The 19,710-nt window shown below is 36.0% G+C and overlaps 1 protein-coding gene across 1 annotated transcript in view; it reads left to right on the top strand.

Moving 5' to 3' along the window:
- CDH11 (cadherin 11) overlaps positions 1–19,710 on the top strand; it is a 78,948-nt gene that overhangs the window by 32,353 nt on the left and 26,885 nt on the right. The window contains exon 2 of the mRNA XM_086757936.1: positions 7,413–7,543. The gene's annotated coding sequence lies outside the window, so the exon portion shown is untranslated. The remainder of the gene's footprint in view (positions 1–7,412; positions 7,544–19,710) is intronic.

Raw genomic sequence — 19,710 nt, 5'->3', positions numbered from 1 at the left:
TCAGTGCGTTGAATGAGGCACACAGAAATTCAGAAACGTCAGATCTCTGTGGTGTCTTTCAACAACTCCTCTTTTCTTTATTTATTAATAAAAGTGATAAGGTAGGAAAAAATGTCCCTAAGACCAAAGAATTCTGTTTCTCTTGAGTCTCTTGGACGAATTTTGAGCTATTCTCCTTTATGGTATCTCTGATGTCCCAAAATTATTCTTTCTTGGGTGTCTCCAGTGGACCTGGAACCAGCAGGGTGATTTTGTAGAACATTCATATAAAGATTTTTTTAAAGGTTAGTTGGATTTTTTTTTTCTGTGCTGAGTGTCCCCTACAGCTAGACTAATGGGGGCATTCAGCATATACTTCAGTGGCTCTCAATTTTTAGGTTTTCTTTTCAGGTCAGTAGAAGAGATTGATAAAAGAGAGCAGAAGAAAGCCAGAGGAAAGAAATAGAGAACAGCCTACTGAAACTGGCAGCAGAGAAAGATAAGATAAATAGAGCACCAAATACTAGTGAAGACGGTCTTTGCTATAGCTTTGCTCTAGACGAAGGATCTGGCCATTTGTGTTTAGTGGAAGAAAATCATTGAAGATGATGAATATGAAAATGGCAAGGGGAGGAAACAAACAAGAAAAAAAAAAAACTGCAGGGAAAATTTGCCATAAAAATATTTCTGTGATGATGAAATTCCACTCTAGTAGTCTCTGACATCTGCTGCCAGTGGAAGCTAAGTTCCAGCATGACTTAGAAGGTTTTAAAGCAGTTCTATATGCCTCTTGCAATGGTAGTAGCTGATTTTGTGTGTTTAATATGTTTATCCAAGAGAGAATATATGTATGAGCATTTTACTAGTGGTGGTTCAAGAACATACATTTAAGTTAATCTGTTAGACAGCAAATATAAAAAATCAAGTTTTTAGAGGACAAATGAAGACTTTTTCCAAATGCAGGGAATTCAAATTATATAGTGTGGTACATAGAAATATTTGTTTATGCATGAAAAAGTTTTATGAAATATTTTTATTAAGCTTTGTGCATATATATCTATGTAGGCATGTATGTATAAAAAGTATATATCTACTTGTTGTGGATCCTCTTCTTCCAAATTTAGTTTTTAGAAGAAACTCAGAGAAGTTGGAAGCATTGAAATGGAGGGCTTGATTTATGATATTTAAAATGACAGAACATACCTGCCTTCAGGCCTCCCAATCCATTTGTATTCTTGGTACCTGGATAGGATGGGACTGGAGCAGCATGAAGCTAATTAATACAGACTTTTCCTCAAGGGCCTATCATCTACCTTCAGGCACTTGTGACCCAAAAGCAAGAAAAATCTGATAAAGTCATATTGTATTGGGTGAACACATGGCCTGGGCACTCGTGATCTGTAAAGAGGTTTTTTTGAGAGGGACTAATTTGTTCCTTGTGAGCCCTCATGGACCTTTTCTCTTACTGCTATTTAATGTGGCCTTGGACAGATAAGAGTTGAGCTTTAGTCTTCAGTCTGTTAATATTCTGAAAAGTGTTAAGATGTATTTTCATTTCTCATGAGAGCATATAGGTATTCTGCTTTTTAGTTTGTTAATTTCTGCCATAGTCTGTGGCCTTCACATCTAACAGCTTAGTATTCAGGACGGTCGGCGACTTTTCAATGCACAGTATTTGGAAGCAGTCAGGCTCACCAATTCCCTGCTTGTGGCATTGCAACCTGATGAATGTTAGTGCTCAATGGCATGGTGAAGAGATAGGAACACCACTGGAAAATATTCTGGTAGAGAGTATAATGCAAAATCAGAGTAGTTCATGAGAAGCAGGCTATTTACCTGCTTTGAACAGAACCTTATTTCTGTGAAACCTTCTCTGCAGCTCTTGAGTTTTGTCCTTTTCTTGCATGGCTTACCTTCCACAAGGCATCCCCCTGGGTAGCAAGGTCCTTCTTTCCTTCTGGAGGAAGGTAGAGGATGGTACAACTTTGGTTCAAAATCTATTTTCAAAAGCCTCATTTTATGACAGGCTTCTTATGTGAACCATGGGTTGAAAACTTACCTCCTCTGGGACTGAACTCTGTGCTGTAGAATACAGATATTAACACTTTCTTACCTCAGAACTAGGAGGTAATAAAAACAATTTAAAGACATCAGGTATGGTGGTGGTGGAAGCCGATAATAGAATAAGTGTGTGCTCCTCCATTGCTGCTGCTCAGCACAGGATACACCTTAGGTCTGCTGCAGATGCTCAGGATCACACAAAGAACAGTGCAAATGTCCCCCCAACCCTGAAAAGTGGTCAGTCATCAAAGTCATTTGCCCTGACCTGCCAATCAACCCTGTAATTGGATACATATGTGTTTATAAGGCAGATTATATAAAATTACCTTTATACTTTCCTGATACAATTCTTGCCCTTTTTTTTTTTTTTGTTCTTTTACATTTCATGTGCCCATCTTTTAGCAGAAGATGGTAAGCCCTTAAAGCATTCATGTCCACACAGAAAGACCTTGGTCATGCTGCTAATTCAGCTATTAACATTGATGAAGTGACAGCCTTAATAACCTAAAGTAACTTTGAAACTGATGCTGTTTTCAGTTATAGAGTTGGACTAGATGACCTTCAGAGGTCCCTTCCCACCTAAATTTTTCTAGGATGCTGTATTGGTTGCTGCGTGTGGGGATTCACATTACTTGACTTAGCTGTCTGTAGTAAGTGGAAAAAGATAGATTCTCCTGGAAGGTGATTCTGAGCATAAGCTTATTTAGATGCTAAGATAACAGCTTGCAGAAGCAATTTATACATAGCCAAGGACACTACCCTTCTAGGCAGGGCACCCAGATATGGGTTTCTCTAGCACAGTTAAATGCTGGTTTTGCCCTAAGAGACTTAAACTTCAGTGCAGATCCACTCTCTAAACAGACTGCTGACTGTGTACAGATGTGGTGTGGTTGTGTGTCACGTCATAGGAACTGGAATAAAACTATGAGAGCTGGCAGGAAACAGATTTTGTTAGAGACATATTCCCGAATTACAAATTGCCTAAATGATCTGAATAACTTTGTGTAAATTATATTTATACAGATAATACAGGTTCAAGAGGAAGGGAGTTTTAGCGATGCATAGCATAGAATAGCAAACATCAAAAAATGTCAATGAGAGGTCAAGTTTAAACTTTATGTTAAATCAGAACTTGTACTTATTTTTAGAACAGTTGATTATTCACTGAGGAGAGAAGGTAAGAGGAAAAAATGGTGAAACTCTGCACACAAACAGTAGCGATACTCAACTGGCATGTAGGAGGTCTTGAATTCAGGCCTCTTTCCTCTGATTTCTATACTGATTAGTACATTTTTCATAGGTGAGGTGTTTTATAGAGTGCCTTTGTTCACTTTTAGAAATGGCTCCAAGGTTAAGTGGTGTGTGGCAGGGTCAGACTGCAAATTCACGGTAGAACCATGGAAAGCTCACATATTCCTAAATCTTGGATTCTGTCCTGTGATTGAGAGCTTAAACCCGTGAGATTTAAAATGTTGCTAACCTCTTTTTTGTATTTCTAACAGTATATTTGTTTATTGTGTACATTCTGAATATTTTTCCATTTGAATATCTATTTAATATGCAAATTAGAAATGCCTGTGTGTTTTGTAGTCTTGTAATAATTAGACACAGCATAAAAAGCTATTCAGCTACTTAGCCCATTTGCCTGGGCTGTATTAAAACATTGTTTTCCTATTGGATTTGAATAAGTATTTTATGATCAGTAATTCAGTTAAGAGGTTTCAACTTCTTCAGGTTTTACTTCAGCTGTACAGATCACTCTGGCACTTTGAATATGGTCAGCACTGTTTGCTTGAGCAATGCTTTAGATTGGTCAGGTTTTTCCTTAATAATTGTGTATGGTGTAAGTTGTCTTTCCCTAAGCACTTTTCTAGTAGATTGTAATCAAATAACTGTTTATGTGGAAACCTGATGCAATGGAATTCTGACTATGTTAGAAATGCTTTTTGAAGTTGTGCATATATGTATCTATGTATATATTTGGAATATTTTAGCCTCTTTCACTCATTTCTATTATAGCTGCCAGAATTTTAATTAGGCTTGAAAAAAGTTGCAATAATCTGGCGACAATTTTATTTCAGAAACCAGTCCCCAATGCCCTTGTATCTCTCAGTAACAAGGACCTAAACATACATAGTTATAAACCCATAGTTTAAATCCTTTTATGATTTTAAGTATTTTGTCTCTATTTCATTAAACTCTCAGATATGTTCTGAAGTTTGGTTCTGTAATTGCTCTTCTGGAAATATTTAACTTTAAAAGCACATTGGATACAATTTTGTGCCAATCTGAGACCTTTTCAGATTTCTAATATTTTTCATCTCTTTTAGTGAGTGTAATGTACTTAAGTCTTTTTTACAGAGATAAATGTTCTCAGTGTAATTCCCTGCAATCAGGAAAAGAGAAAATGAAGAGAGGAAAACATGAGGTTGTTTTGGGTTTCCTTGATTTAAATCTCATATTTTGCATGCTCCTTGATTGTATTAGTTTATTCATTTGGCCAAACAGACCACAAAGCTGTGAATATTTATTTAGTTCTGTTCCTAATAGTTTTTCTAATAGGGAATTATTTTGGTACAATGAAAGACATTTGTAAATGAAGCAGATAAGCCCTTTGGCAGACAAGGAGTGTTTTGTTCAACACAAGAATTCTATTGTCCACTGCTTTAGTTGTCAAGTGCCTGGGGAGTCCAGGATTTATGATGATGTTACAATGGCCCTTTCAGAGCGAAGGCTAAGAAGCTGTGAGATTCCGTTCCTCTGCTTTTCAGACTTTCAAATCTTTTTATCATGCAAGGACAATGCAGGATTCAGCTGCTTCTTAGGCCACAGGACTGCCCATTTAACATCAGGCATTGTGAAATAATTACCATAGTGACAATGGGTTTGGGTTTTTTTTTTCTTTTCCCTCTAACTAGCAACATTTCAAAATTGTTCGAATTGTCACTTTGTATAAACCGACTCTGAAGCCACGGCTTATTTTACAAAAAAAAAAAAAAATCTTGTTAGGAGATTTGATTTAAAGTGCCACTGTGTCAAATCTATTTGGAGCATTAAAACTGTTTAATGGCTGGTTTTTGGAGTTTTCTTGTAATCATAATTGGACTTTGAAATAGCCTTCTGTAAATACAGCAGTTGTTTTTGTTTTGGCTTTTCTCCCTTTTGTAAAGATTATAGAGTTAGTAAAACCTTACTATTGAAGCTATATTCAACTGCAGCAGAAAATAAGAAAATAAAAACATAATATGCAGTAAAAGTAATATCTGGTACTTATGTATCAATTAATCAGCTAAACTATTTCTTGTGCTATAGGCATGATGGAAATAATTTAGCAGTCTTAAATCATGTCTTTTGTGCAAATTGATATCTGGAGGAGTTTCCTTGCTTGCTGTTAATATGAAGATTTATTTGCTTCAAATAATGATTAGTGCTACAAAAAGTATTGATTTGTAACCTCTGATGTCTGTTTAAATGCAGTGTAACTGGAAAATGGAGCCTTTACGTGACAGTTAAATTATTACGTACATGGGCAATTCACTGTCTGGTGGTCAGGTGTGTGTGCAGAAAAAAAGCTTAATAGCGTAGCAGGTCAGGCTGAGGACTGGTGGCATCTGTTATCAACTATTTACTGCTTTTAAAAGCAAAAGCAGATCTTGAAAAAATTAGATCATAAGGGTATATGTGAGAGGATATTTTGAGAAATACTTAACAAAGCAACTTCAAATATCTTGAGCAAAAAGGAATCTTGAGCTGCAAAGTCATCTGTAAAGATATTGAGTAAATTATCAAAATGAGAGGTTATTCGGTTTTATTCTTTCTTTTTGTTCACTCATGTGGAGTGTGAATTAGTTCAAAAGGGTCTTCTATGAAAATAAGTTTATGTTTGCAAAATGATCATATTTTAAAACATACTTCATAGAAAATTGCATAAATATGTTGTATGTATAGAGTATTTTTATAAACCTTTATATATTAGTGACTCACTCATCACACAAAGCATACCTTACCTTAGCAAAATTAACTTTTTAGGAATGTGGTTTTTATTGAACATGTATCACAAATTTTTAAAACAGTGAGACAACATATCTGCAGTCACAACTGGCAATAAAAGCCACATGATTTTGTTTCTTCCTTTGATGGAGTAAGTGTGAAATGTGTTTGTGTGATATTGTAATATTGAATATGTAATATTCAGTCAATGCCTATTCATTTCTCCTCAACACTTTTGCTAGCAACTTTGAAATCTGGCCTGTGCTGCTGAACTGTTTTTTTGCAAGTAAAATTTGATTGCTTTACAGGGGATGAAAAGTGGGTATAAAATGGAGGATTGATACAGATGAGACAGCTTTAACAGTTAAATACTGCAGAAAATTACTGATTTGGATGTATCAACCCAAATTGCAGAGGCTATTTTGCAATAATTCCTCCTAGAAATTCTCAAGTAATAAATTTGAAAGTACTGGGTAATCTAGCCTGATTTCCTTGGCTAGAACGAATCCTGGTCTTAGGATTCATTTAGTAACCGCTTAGGAGTGTATCAAGGTATTAAATGAGCATCAGAAATACAGTGTGTACATCAGTGCATAACGAGATCACACTGACTATTTTTTTTTGCATTCAGTCACATTAACAGTATTTTTTATTTGTGTGGGAACATGTTGTCAGAAACACACAGGATGATGAGGGACTGCTCTGCAAAAGTTACTAATTTAAATTCAAGAAAAGACTTACCTCACCTCATAAGAAAGAATTCAGCTGGTTTCTTTTTGTTTCTGAACCCTTTATACAGACTGTCTGAACTCACTATCCCATTTTTGAAAGAATTTTAACCATCAAAACAACTCCTCTCAGGCAGAGACTCATTTTCTCCATTCAGATGTCTTATCCTAGATCTCTTTTCCCCACTGTAGTTCTACTTACTAAAATAATCTACTCCCTTCTTCATCCTAATGGTAAAAATACTAATTTTCTAATATGCCTTTAGAGCACTTAGAAATGTTCAAAGCACATCTTGTTGGCTAATAGTATCTGCAGCTGTTACTTTTTTCCCTACAGTGTGTCTTGTATGGATAATGTTCCCAGAACAGATTTTTCCGTAGAACTCTGTTTTTTCAGGAGATAACGAAAAAGATGTGAAGGAATTTTGATATGGCCTCCAGCATTTTAGTTATGGGAACATTATTGCAATAGCAAGTCTGTTACGGTAAAAGCTATTTATTCATTTTCTCCTTGGAATTGTAAGTGTTATTTAATTGCTAGTCTTTAAACATTCTTTAGGCTACTGTGATGGTTTATAGGCTAGACTTTCATTTTATTTTATTATGGTACCAACATTGCATTGGGTTTCAAATGAACTTTTTCATTCTTTGCAGCCAGAGCTGAAGTACCGGATAAGCGGCAGCAGAAAACTTTGATCTTCGTATTCGTCATAGTTTTATTAAGTGGCATTTCAAATGTGTGGAATATGCTACATAAATTGGCAACAAGTTTCCAGTGGGTGAAGGTAAGTAGTGCATCCAAAAGTATGATCTTCTGTGTGATGTCAGGTATGCATAGCTAATCTCTTGTTTCTATAGCGTCCACAATACTTGTACAATATAGGGAACATTTCTGCAGTGAGTAATCCCTCGCTTGATGGGTGCTGTCAGCCACTTTTTCTCATGCATCATAGTTTATCCATTGGTCTTGATTGTCATTCAGGAGAGCCGATGCTGTAGGACACCAACAATCCTTCTCTGTCTGTAAAACACCGTTTGATAAGGTGCATTTTTTGGATCACACTTATTTAATTTCTTATTTAAAACATCAGATAACCTCTTGCAACTCACAGCAGTGTAGCACTGAAGAATAGAAACGTAAGAAATTTTCTAATATTTAGGCTCCCAACTTGATTTGATCAGTCATACTGTTCTTACTCTAGGCCTACATGAGTGAGTGATTAATTCCATATTTGGTTTATTTCTCCGCTACTTTGTGAAATACCACTGAACTTAACAACTATTCAGACTTGCATTAGAAAAATAATTTAGTGGGGACTCTTAGGCTTCAGAGAAGGTGACTGTGGAAAGTTTGGAAATAGAGCATTATGGAAAACCCTAGACCTAAAAATAGTTATGTCTGCTGCTCTGATGCCTTTGATTTTTCATATCCTCCGTGACTTTCAGGTGTGCTATTACTGAAACCAGTGATTCCACAGAGGTGAGAGTTGCCACTTCCAGGAGTATCCATACTTCAAAAAAATTAACACAGAAATAGATTAAATGTAATAGATAATAAATTTGTAAATACTATAATTTTTACAGAATCAAAAGCATGATCCCATCTGAATTGTCTAGGATAAAGAGTACAAAGCCAGGATAATAAAGCTCTTTGTCCAGCTGACTCATTCACAGTTTTTACATTCAGTGCACTCAAGTCCTGCTTGACAGATGCTTCATTTCTTTGGAAATGTCCTTGAATGCTGATAATCTTATTTCTGGCAGCCAAATGGGCTATATACTTAACCATCCTTGTGAGCAACTATATAGGATATGTGTTTATGGTATCCACCGACTTCTTAGGGTTAACTGCAGCAACTAGTATCAGTCTGAAACAGTGTATTTGACAGTGATACCAACAGCATTCAATTTAATTTAGCTGAGAAATATGTAAGTTCCTTTGCTTCTTAGGAAGAGCTGTAGCTCAGCACGAGAGATTTTTATCTTGTCATTCACTAAACACAAGGGCCAGATTTTGCAAACAACGCTCCGTTCTTGGTCAGATACAGCTTTTTAACAGAATGAATTTAAGGAGTGTTTGGTTTTACTGAAGTCGTCCTGACGAGGTTTCACTTCATATATAAGTATCAAGAAGACATAGCAAAAATATCTTAAATTAGTTAGGTGTTCCATTTCTCTGAGTCTCCCCTTTATGCAAAGCTGTGTGGATCTGGTCAGTTTGCCTCTTCCGGCATTTTTGTGTATCTCACTTCAAGGTTTAGTTCAGGCCTCTTTCTACTCTTCTTGTTCTTAACTTCAGAGCTACACTTCCAAGTAGATTTAGTTTTCCAGCTTAAAGGACTGGGAGAAATAACCTTAAAGGAAAACTTGAAGGCCCATCACTCTCAGTAGGATATGAGATAAATTAATTTAACAAACTGGGTCCCTACTCAAGTTTTTTTCATGTCTTATCTGAGAAACTGTTGTGTCTATTTTTGTAGGCTTTTTTATTTTTCAATAGAAAATCAAACAATTTATGAAAGAAAGTTTCCTACCGAGTGTCTGTGGGATGTTCTCTCTGGTTGGAGTGTGAAGTGCCTCCCTGCAGAAGAGGAGGAACAAGCACCACTTTTGTTGATTATCATGTAAACCTGGGGAATCCATATGCTTCTTAAATTCTCTTCTCTTCTTTTGAAGGATCTTTCATTCTTAAATTATTTCCAGCTGTGCCTGTTCAGGAATGCAAATATCCTGTTATAGTATCTAGATAATCAGTTGAGAAGGTAAATATTCATGTTTAACTATTGTTAGTGGAGTAAAGAACAACAGGGCAGACAAAGGCACTGCTGAGCTCATTTGGAGCTATAACAGGCTTGGCTACTCAGTCACACAGGAATATGGCCAGTAGTTTCATTAAGCTGGAATATCCCAACTAGATATTTCCTTCCTATGCTGCTTGAATTTTCTATACTGAAATTCTAGAGGGAGTGAGAGTAGGCACAACAGATAAATTTCTTCTCAATTATATTACTCTGAAAAGCATTATGTACTGCCATATTTAAAAATCTCTCTTATATGGGAAGAGAAACTTAAATTCACTTACAACACTAATTTATATATCCAGTATAATCTATACTTTGCCTCTTTCTTTTGTGTTTAGTTGTGAAATATGTGTTCTGATAAAATGAATGTCTGACAAAATTTCCATAGTTATTTTAAGGTAAGAAGTGTGAACCAGAAGCTAAATCAAAATCTTACAGAAACAATTTTGATGGGAATTTATTGAGAAAAATGATGTCAGCTTTAATTTATTTAAATAATGTCTATAGTTGGTGTCTTTGGACTTTAGTAATAATAATAATAATAATCATCATCATCTTAGCATTTATTAAAACATACACTGTTGTGCCTCCAAGAACAAATACATACATCCAGGGCATAAAAAAGTAAACAAAAGATAAAACTAAATTATATGTCTTGCACATATATATTATATATAGGAAGATTACTGTGTACTCAGCCATTCAAAGTTTCCTGTGCAACAAAAACTATTTTGAATTCTACTCAGAAGCTAGTTTGCTCTCTCAAACATGGGAGTATTCTGTATGCTATAAAATAAAACAAAATGTAGTGTATTCAATTCTTTTGAGGTATTTAACCAAACCAATTACTGCATTATTAGTCACAGATGAAGAAAAACTTCTTAAAAATGGCTTTGGTATCTTTCAGGAATACTTGCTAATATAACCATGCAAACATACGCAGTTTATGCGGCTTTACTAATCTATATAAACACTAATAAAGTCACACAGGTCGTGACTGGTAAAATCCAATGTAACGCACAGGATTTTCCCACTTTATTCCTGACAACCTGCATTTGCAACCATTCAGTTACTTTATTTTAAAATGGCTTTTCAATTACATTCTAGTGCTGTAGGGGAAAGCCTTTTGACAAAGGCATGACATAAACCATTTATATTGCAGCTCCATCATAGTTCCCATAGCTAAACTAGACCGGACAGTTCATTAAAAAGAAAAATTAATAGTACAAGGTTGCAGGGAAACAATAACAGATTATGACTGGCCTGTGGCAGCCCACTGAATTCCTGTAGTGGAATAAAAATGATTCCCCTGTCTCATAAATGAAGGTTTGTTCCAAGGTTTTAGGCAAAGACTATACTTCTATTCCTTTACAGGAAAAAGCTATACAATTTCTTTTCTATAAAAGCAATACTTTGTAATTCCTACAGAAGAATAATGAGTATTCTTTTGGGATGGAAGTCACATATTTCATTATATTTTGAATGCAAAATAGCAAACATAATATAAAAGAGGACAGAATAGAACACACTAAATATCTTCATCAAGGAAAAAACGAACCTTCTAGGAGATGGGCAGAGGCATGGAGGGGCAAAGCAAGGACGGAATCAGGACTCAGTACCATCTGTTCTCATCTAAGGTAGTAGCTGCTCTAGACCAGTCTAAATTTTATGTACTTCAGTGTGGCAAAACTAAAGGATTTGTGATTCAGTGACATTTCTTTTAGGTCCATTGCTGCTACCTGTATAACATCGTATGTGGTTTATCTCTTGTTTAAGGTTATTCTTAAAGGTATAACCAAGTCCTAATGGCCTCTTTTTAGATGTTGCTGCATATTTTCCTAATGTCCTCAGAGTTTCATTGTTCAGATTTTCTATATAATTCTGGTATGTGTGGCAAGTACACAGACTTAAACTTTAATGATGAAATATGAGTTTTATTATAGCAATGCTATAAATTCCTGTCTCAGAAGATATTTCAAACAATATGGGCTCTGGGATGCATTAACCATTTATTTTGGCTGGTAGCCACAACCTTTTAATGAATTCAATGCGATAACATGAGAGGCCAGAAAAGGGGACGTCCAAGCCAATATAATGTTTTGAATCAAATACAGGACTGACCCTCCAGGGTATTCTCTGGTTCTGTTTATGAATGCGGTTTTCTTTTAGGAACAACAGCATAAAATATTGAGAAGTCATGGTTCTGGGGTCTGATCACCTTGTACTTTTACAGGTTTATACCTACTTCTATAAGAAAACTTGGGTACTTGGCCTTCCATTCTCCCTTCTCTCCCTCTGAAGTAGGAAAAAAGCAGATTATGTAACCTCAAATGTCTGGTCACTTGGAGAGGCCTCCTGGCTATCTTGGCTTAGTTTCATGCTATAAGCTATATTTTGTGAACCGAGGCTCCACTGAAGCAAAAATAACCAGCCAACCAAAAGACTTTCCCTTGAGCTCTGGAGCCATTCTCATACTTTCACTGCGGGCAACGTTTATGAGTTGCAGAATGTTGGAGAGAAGAGTCTTTCTCTTAGTTTTTAAAAGGAATGTATTTGCACAAATGTTTAGTGCTTGCTAATGAGCTGTTCATTTCAAGACTGGGTACTAACTGCAAACTTCACTGCTACGTTCTTCTGTTTACACGTCCAAAGGTACCGCTTCTGTCTTCTCTCCCTCTCTGCCCTGTGTAAGACACAGGAGAGAACAGCCCCATCACAGGGAACAGTCTTTCAGTGAATCACAATGACTCACTCCAAGGAAAGCTCAACAAAGGCTGTGTTGTGCTGTTTCACAGTAAAGCCAGTGACCCAGTGGTGGCTGCTACTTTGCTGCTTGCAGGATAAACAGAGTAGTACAATAGTTGTGTATTCAAGAAACCTCGCATCGAATGGAATGACCTTTTTTTTCTCCCTGTAGATCTGTAGTGATTTGATTTGCTTAAAGAGTGCTTTCATTTAACAAATATAAAGATCAATTAAATGTTTAAGTGGGAAAACTTCCCAAAAACAATAGACTGGTAATGGCTTTTTTAATAACTGTCAAAATTAACTCTCCTAAGCAGAGGTTGGTGCTCTGTTGGCCCAGTCATTATCCAGGTTACTTCTGGTCCCCACATGCTGTTACCTCCTTTCAGCACAGACTCCATTTCCTTTAATGTGAGCTCACACATTGCTGACAACACACTTTTGTTTGACTGAACTGCTTTGCCTGGGAGCGATTACCGGTGTGTTGCATCCAGGTTTCAGACTAGGTTGCTTGAAGTCTCCATCAATTTATTATGCTACAGCTTGTGGAGCTCGTTTAGGCCAAAGGAACAAAACTTACATATAAAGCCAAGAATGTACTGTTAACCTGAAGTCATAACAGTCTAATCAAAGAGTTATTAGTTCAGCCGTGTTGAGCTCTTATACAAGTTATTTACAGTTAAAAGTGATACACACAAGCTTTCTAGTATCTACGCTTTCTCTGGTGTCACACTTGCCATCAGCTGCCTCTTCAGGCAGAAACGGAGATGGAGGCCCTTGCATCTCAGAGCAATAGAGTGATGGTTCCTTCCTCCTCACTCTAGATTGTATCTGGAGTAATTTTTAATGTTTGCTAATGTATTACACATCTCTGCATCTTGCACTTTTTTTCATTGGTACGCAATTCCATATTACATCCACTTTTACTGTGAATGGTGTGTTTTACGTATATTTGAATATTGTCTTTTGTCCTCGGTGTTAACTCTCAAACTGGTTTCCTACAGCTTCCAAGGTGGTGTTTGTTCAAAGGCCAGTAGCTGACCTCTGGTGAGCCATTTACAGCCCTGGACCTCCACTATCATCTTGTACCTAGACTTTCAAATCTCCTCGTATCACCTCATGCCTGTTTCTATGCTGCATTTTATTCGAACGTCATAGCTAGTTTGTTCTATACGGAATAGCAAATTGTTATTGTTATCTATTCATTACGAATACATACATACACCAACTGTATTACAACACAGTCACCCAAAGCTGAGTAAAAAGCTAAAACAAATTAGGCTATAGTCACCTGGTCCTTAGATACTCTGCTACAGCCGAATAAGTTAACCAAAACCAAGCCCCAGGTAGGCCAGAACAAGTCCCAGTGAAACCTAACAAGTCCTAATGGGTCCTGAGGCCTGGGCTGTCAGCTTCACATGCAGCCTTTGGCATGTTGCAAGCAATGGTTTACAAGGCTCTGAAACGTTAAAAAGCTCATGTTACACATGGAATTTTTTTTTTTTTACACTATTTAATTAAACCCCATTATTAAATAGGCATTTAGTAAACATTCATATTAGCAGTCTTATTCTTACATAATAATTCGTGTCACATATCACAGTTGGGTTTAGCTATAGCTGTGTTTACAAACAGCATGGCATAGTGTAAGTGTCTGCGTATGACCTTCCTAATAAGTTCTTCCTTCTTATAATATATATTTATCATTCTTTGGGTCTGATTCTAAGCTCTGTTACTGAAGCTTAAGCCAGAATGGGTCCACAAAATTAGTGCAAAGAGTTTAAAGTAAAAATTGGGTTAGGTTTTTTAAGGCAATGTTTACCCTGACAGTCATTACATTTGAACAAGAAATATGTCTGTCTGTTCAGAAAGATGTTCCCAGTTTTTGGATGAATCCCCAGATCCAGTTTCTCCAGCTGGTGCCTGTCTGGTGCTTTATTCTTTCTGACCACTGGATTTCCAGGAAGCTATTTTTGGTTGTAGGTGAAGTACAAATGGTACCAAATAATTTCTTTTCCTTTTGCTCACTCTTGTGCATTTTTGAGTTGAAAACACTGTCTTTTGGTTTTCAAAAGTGGCAAGAAAATACGGGGTTAGCATTGTAGAAGAGCACTATATCACTCTCCTTGGATGTGATATTGTTAAGCCACCATAAAGAAACTCAAATACTAATCCATATGGCTTAGTCTTATGCAACCTTATATTATTTACCAAAGAGATTTAAAGGAAAAAGGGAGATGAGAGTGTTCAGCATTATACACAAAGAAAAACATACCCACTGAAGTTTTACCTAGGCTTTTAATTTAAAAACTCCAGATTCTTTGTAAGGTGAACAAAACCAGCAAGCATCAGTATTACATTTAAATTCTGTGAAGTCTGGGATACCAGACTAGACCAGAAAACAAGGTAGAGGGTTATGTCAGCCTGTTCTGATGGTTAAATCAGTGGATGCTACAGGTTGCTTAGCAGGTATATGGCAAATTCCCACAAATAATAGGGGAATCTTTAGCAAAGTTAAAACTTAATCTGATAAAAACCATAAACAAAACTCATGGTACACTTGACACACTGCAATGAACAATTTTAGCATGACTTATAAACAACAGGAAAAATACCGATGAAACACAAAGTGACATATTTGGAAATTACTTGGAACAGTTAAAATCTTGTTTCTCTCTATCAAAGATTATAAAATTCACAGGGATGAGAGTTATTTGATCTGATGAGTTGCCATACACAGAATCTTATCTTCTTATTAGATTGGGTTATATAGTAACCCAATCTCCAAATCCTCGTGCTCTTGCAAACATGATGTATTTGTGCTCATGTGAAGAATGCCATTTTATGCAATACACTTGCTTATTAGTCTTTAGCTTTCAGTCACCTTCATTTTGTCCAACAGCTACTTGCTTCTAATATGGTAATCTGGGCTTCTAGTTCACACTAGCTCTCTTGGGTTTAACACATATGATCTTTAAAAGCTTTCTGTTGACACTACTTCCATTTTCTTTCTCTGTGCACTCCCAGGACTGTTGGCAGTCATTTTAGTTTGTTTCTTATTTCAACTCTCAAGTTGACATTTCCTTTTACAAAAGCTAAAAATGTCCAGAGTTTCTAAGTGTTCCATCCTTCTTCCAATAAATGTAACAAGTACCATGTATTGAGAAAGATTATGTTTGGTGACAGACTCTCTCATCTCTCTTTACCCTAATAGTTCGTTTTCCAGATGAAACCATAATTGCTCCGAGAGCAATTTATTTAATTACCATTATGGGAGACTTCAAAGGAAATTGGTTGGATTGAAGTAGTGATATCACCCCGGCAAGTTTTCGAAAATAACATTTTGGTAGAAAATACGCTGAATATAAGGGTATATTTAGTGTGAAAAAAATGCCTAATCCTGTTCTTTGGACCGAAGCTTTCAGTCTTTCATATATGTGTGTGTATATATATATATACACACACATATGTTAATTCTTCTGTTTATTATTATTAGCCTCTATTTTTCTTCTATGAATATAAATTCTTCCTCCTGTTTTGGATGGTAATTCCATCCAAAAATTATACTGTTCTCAGTCCAGCAGTTCTACCAAGTGTCAGGTTGTTTTCCTTTTTCTTTTTCACAAGCTCATTTTTAAGTAACACTTCACTGGTCATCATTAGGAAGAAAATGATCTGTTATTGATTTAGAAGCTGAAGCTTTACCTGACTCAACACACGTTCATTCGTGCTCGAATACTTTTATACTGTCCCACTGGTTAAAAAAAAAAAAGACATTGGCGAGCTAAGATGCAGAAATCTGGGACTGGTGGTCTAAAATGTGGATACATGCCACAAGTTTTAATTATTGCTCTCTTAAGGTCAAGACCTGCCACTGACATCACAGAAATGGTGGGAAAAGGTAGAGTATTTACATCTCCAAATCATATAGTGCACTGCCAGAATATGTCTAATTATAGCTGATTCATAGCTTTAGCTGTGAATAACACTAATCTAATTAAACAAATGCCCGTTTTTGCCAATTTCCCATGACCAGCTTTCTGTGGAACATCAGTTTCTGAAACTAGGGCTTTTATGCAAGAATAGCTATAGGTTCAAGGTATTTAAATTTTGCCTCTTCTGCCTGATATTGTGGTGCCAAACATTGTTCCAACTGTAGCAAGGTACTGCCTTAAAACTATTGTTGTTAATGGTTTCTATCAGAAGAATAGAAATGAAGTGTTTTGTTGCAATCATCTGTAGTTACAGGTCAGAAGTAGTGCCAATCCATAAATTCTGGGATGTATTAATGTTTCATATGATCAGTTAGAAATATATAGTGAATAGGTTTAACTCAAAATGAATTATGTTCATCCAAAATATACTGAATCTTTTGCCCTTTTTTGCAGATGTATCATTTGCATGAAAAACAAATTTTAATTGCAAGCTGACAAGCCTGTCTTTTTTGTGCTATTTATATGCTTGGCACCTAATTGCATCACCTTAGCGCCTCTCGTTGCATTTTTGGTTTTCTATCATAGTATTGGGAATTACGTCTTAGTCCTTATAGCTTTAGAAGTACAGATAGTTCCTCTGATTTGTACTCAAAGCAGGTTAGGCTGCACAGAAAGCCAAAGGGAAGGTTGTATCTGATGAAGGTGGGGTTTACTTTGTGTTTGTGTGTTTGTTTTTCAAGTTAAATGGAAATATTCTAAGGTAACTACTTACAGCAAGACATCTCAGATGATACTCATGCAAATATTGTTTGAATTATAATCTTGTGATTTAATAGATTGTAAAAAGTAATTTGAATTTGCAGTTTTGGTCCTTTCAGCTGTAGCTACTCATTCGGTACTTAAACAGTGATGGTCTCCCTTATTAGAGCTATTGACGTGTTAGGAATGTATTTGAATATTCTATTGAGCCAAAATAGGTCTCTTCACAGACAATCTCTGCCTGTGAAAAAATTAATTATTGATTCAGTTGTTCATTCAAAAAATCTCAAAGTGGCTTTTATGCTCTTTATGGAAGAAATTTGCAGTAAACTGGTACACTTAAGCAAACTGTCAAGAAAAAAAACCTTATGTGTGCATGGCTGAAGGATCTGAACTCTTCCCTCTCCAGCTTCAGGAATGCTGAGGAAAGGAGAAGAGTCTTTTATTAGAAATTTAGCTCTCACCTTTCTTTATCTAGGAAATGTATTTGAAAAAGAAAGAGACTCTTAGTAATTCACTAACTTGTCAAGTTTTATAAAGATAAGTGTTACAGAGAATCTAATTATGTAAACCTCTTTAAATGAGAGTCGCAAGGGTTGCTAGACTCAAACAAACTGCTGTCAGGGTGGTTTGCACGTGCTTGTGAAGTGGCCATCTTTTATCAGAAACTTTCATGCTTGAGGGAGACCAAATTGAAGGGGATCAGGGGATCAAGTAGTCTAGTAGAATTATATTCAAAGTGGAGAAAGACTTTGTAGAGGAACACATTGGTCATATAAAGACCACACAAGATGCTATAAAAGTTTGACATTTCAGCAGCACTGCTGAAGCTGCCTCTAGAAATGAAGCTGTAGGTACAATACCACAGATCCAGTTTAGATTTCTGATTGTGTGGAGGCTGTCAGCCCTTCAGCAAGAGATTACAGATCAGAACAGAAATGGATTGCTTGTTGGAATTCCTTCTGGTTTGGTTTGGTAGCTGAATTGGCATGCTGGTAGTCGTTAGTTTTTGATAGGTTTTTAGTTATGACTCTTTGATTTTGACTTTCTGTCTCGTTTTTGGCATAAACCAAGAAGTCACAGCACAAGTGTTGTTTAGCAATTCTGAAGTATAAATTCTTAGAGAAAAAAAAAATATTCAGGGTTGGCTTAGCATGTAAATACAGCATTAGTAGTTGGAAGTAAGTTGACTTTAGTTGTCATTTATTTCCTCCTCAGGGTGTCATTTATAGCCACTTAAATAATACCAGACTATATTGAAACTAGCTTGGACATAGACGGCAGCTATATTGGCCTTTGAGTATACAGGAAATTATGAGAATTCCAGTTTGTCTGAGACGCGCAAGAAGACAATTACTATTTAAAATAAACTCTACCAAGAGCTTAGTCATTACTTCAAATGACTCTATCAATCACAGTGGTCTTTAATAAGACTACCTTTCTTATGCTAGTTGTTTTCCTGTAGAGTTTATGCTTAAAACCAGACAGCCTCTGTCACATTTATCTTAAGTGGATCTCCCCAGGGCAGCAAGTAAATGTAAAACTCTGTTTACAGCCATTTTTCATTTCCCAAGCCTTTTAGTATCACTCTCTTAGGCTTATTTCTATGTCATTCACTTCATAATGTACTAAGTTGTCTTCCTACTTTCTGCTGCTTTGTATGAGGTACACCAAATAGCAATTTCACTCTTCTTCAATGACTACAAATTAAATCAAAGCCTGGTGAAAATACTTTCCTTCCACTATGATTTCAGAGGTGGATACTGAAGAATATATCACATTATATTAATCAGGAGATTATTTTTCTCCCTCTTTCCTACAAAATGACTTCTGTTTTCAAAGAGGCATCATTTTATGGTTTTGTCTATGGTTTCCTAATACTGAGTCTCAAAGCTGCTACAGGAAAATATGGCTACATTTCAAAAAGTATTCCTTGGAGCAGTAAGGGATTATTGGCTTTAAACATTTCAGTAACCCAATACAGTGCCACAAAACATAATTTAAAAATACAAAGGATTAAGATTTCCTTTCATAGGATTCTACAGAACTCAGAATACGATTCTACAAAACTTACTTAACATTTTTAAGGTAACTTAAATTGCTAAAGATAAAAATTGCCACTTCTGTAGAGATTTTATTTATGTGGTTAGTTCATACAAATCTTGCCATGATCTAGAATCCCTCTTTAGTAGGATACCCCTAGAATCTTGGCTGCTTCCACACCATATATAAAATTATATGCATATTTAGCTCTGCAGAACTACAAGCTCAGATTATAATCCTTTACAATTGCATCGTGCTTCCACGCAAAACAGCAGAATATGAACTGGAGAAGTGTGAGTTTCTCATTATTCAGGGGAATAACTATGAGAATTTTTTTCCAAGTATCTTTAAATATGAAAAATTTCCTTTTCTGGACTAAATACTTTTGTCTCATAAGACTGATTATGTTTTGTGAATGACACAAAAGACTTTGTATCAATTTGCATTCAGATGAGGGTTATTTGCTATTCACTCCAGTGAGACCTGAAATAAGCTTCAACAAGAAGAGAGATTCAGTGTTCAGAAGGGCTCACAGGGAGTTAGTTGCTGGCAGTCTGGTTTAGAATTACACATTGGGAAAAATGAGACTTACCAGTTACATATATATAATGAAAATATTTTCGTATATCAGAGATCAGAGCTCTTGTCATGTAAACAAAACATTTTACA

This window comes from Chlamydotis macqueenii, chromosome 13 (genome assembly GCF_036417535.1).
Source record: "Chlamydotis macqueenii isolate bChlMac1 chromosome 13, bChlMac1.mat, whole genome shotgun sequence".
Taxonomy (NCBI): domain Eukaryota; kingdom Metazoa; phylum Chordata; class Aves; order Otidiformes; family Otididae; genus Chlamydotis; species Chlamydotis macqueenii.
This window is presented reverse-complemented; position numbering and strand designations above follow the sequence as displayed.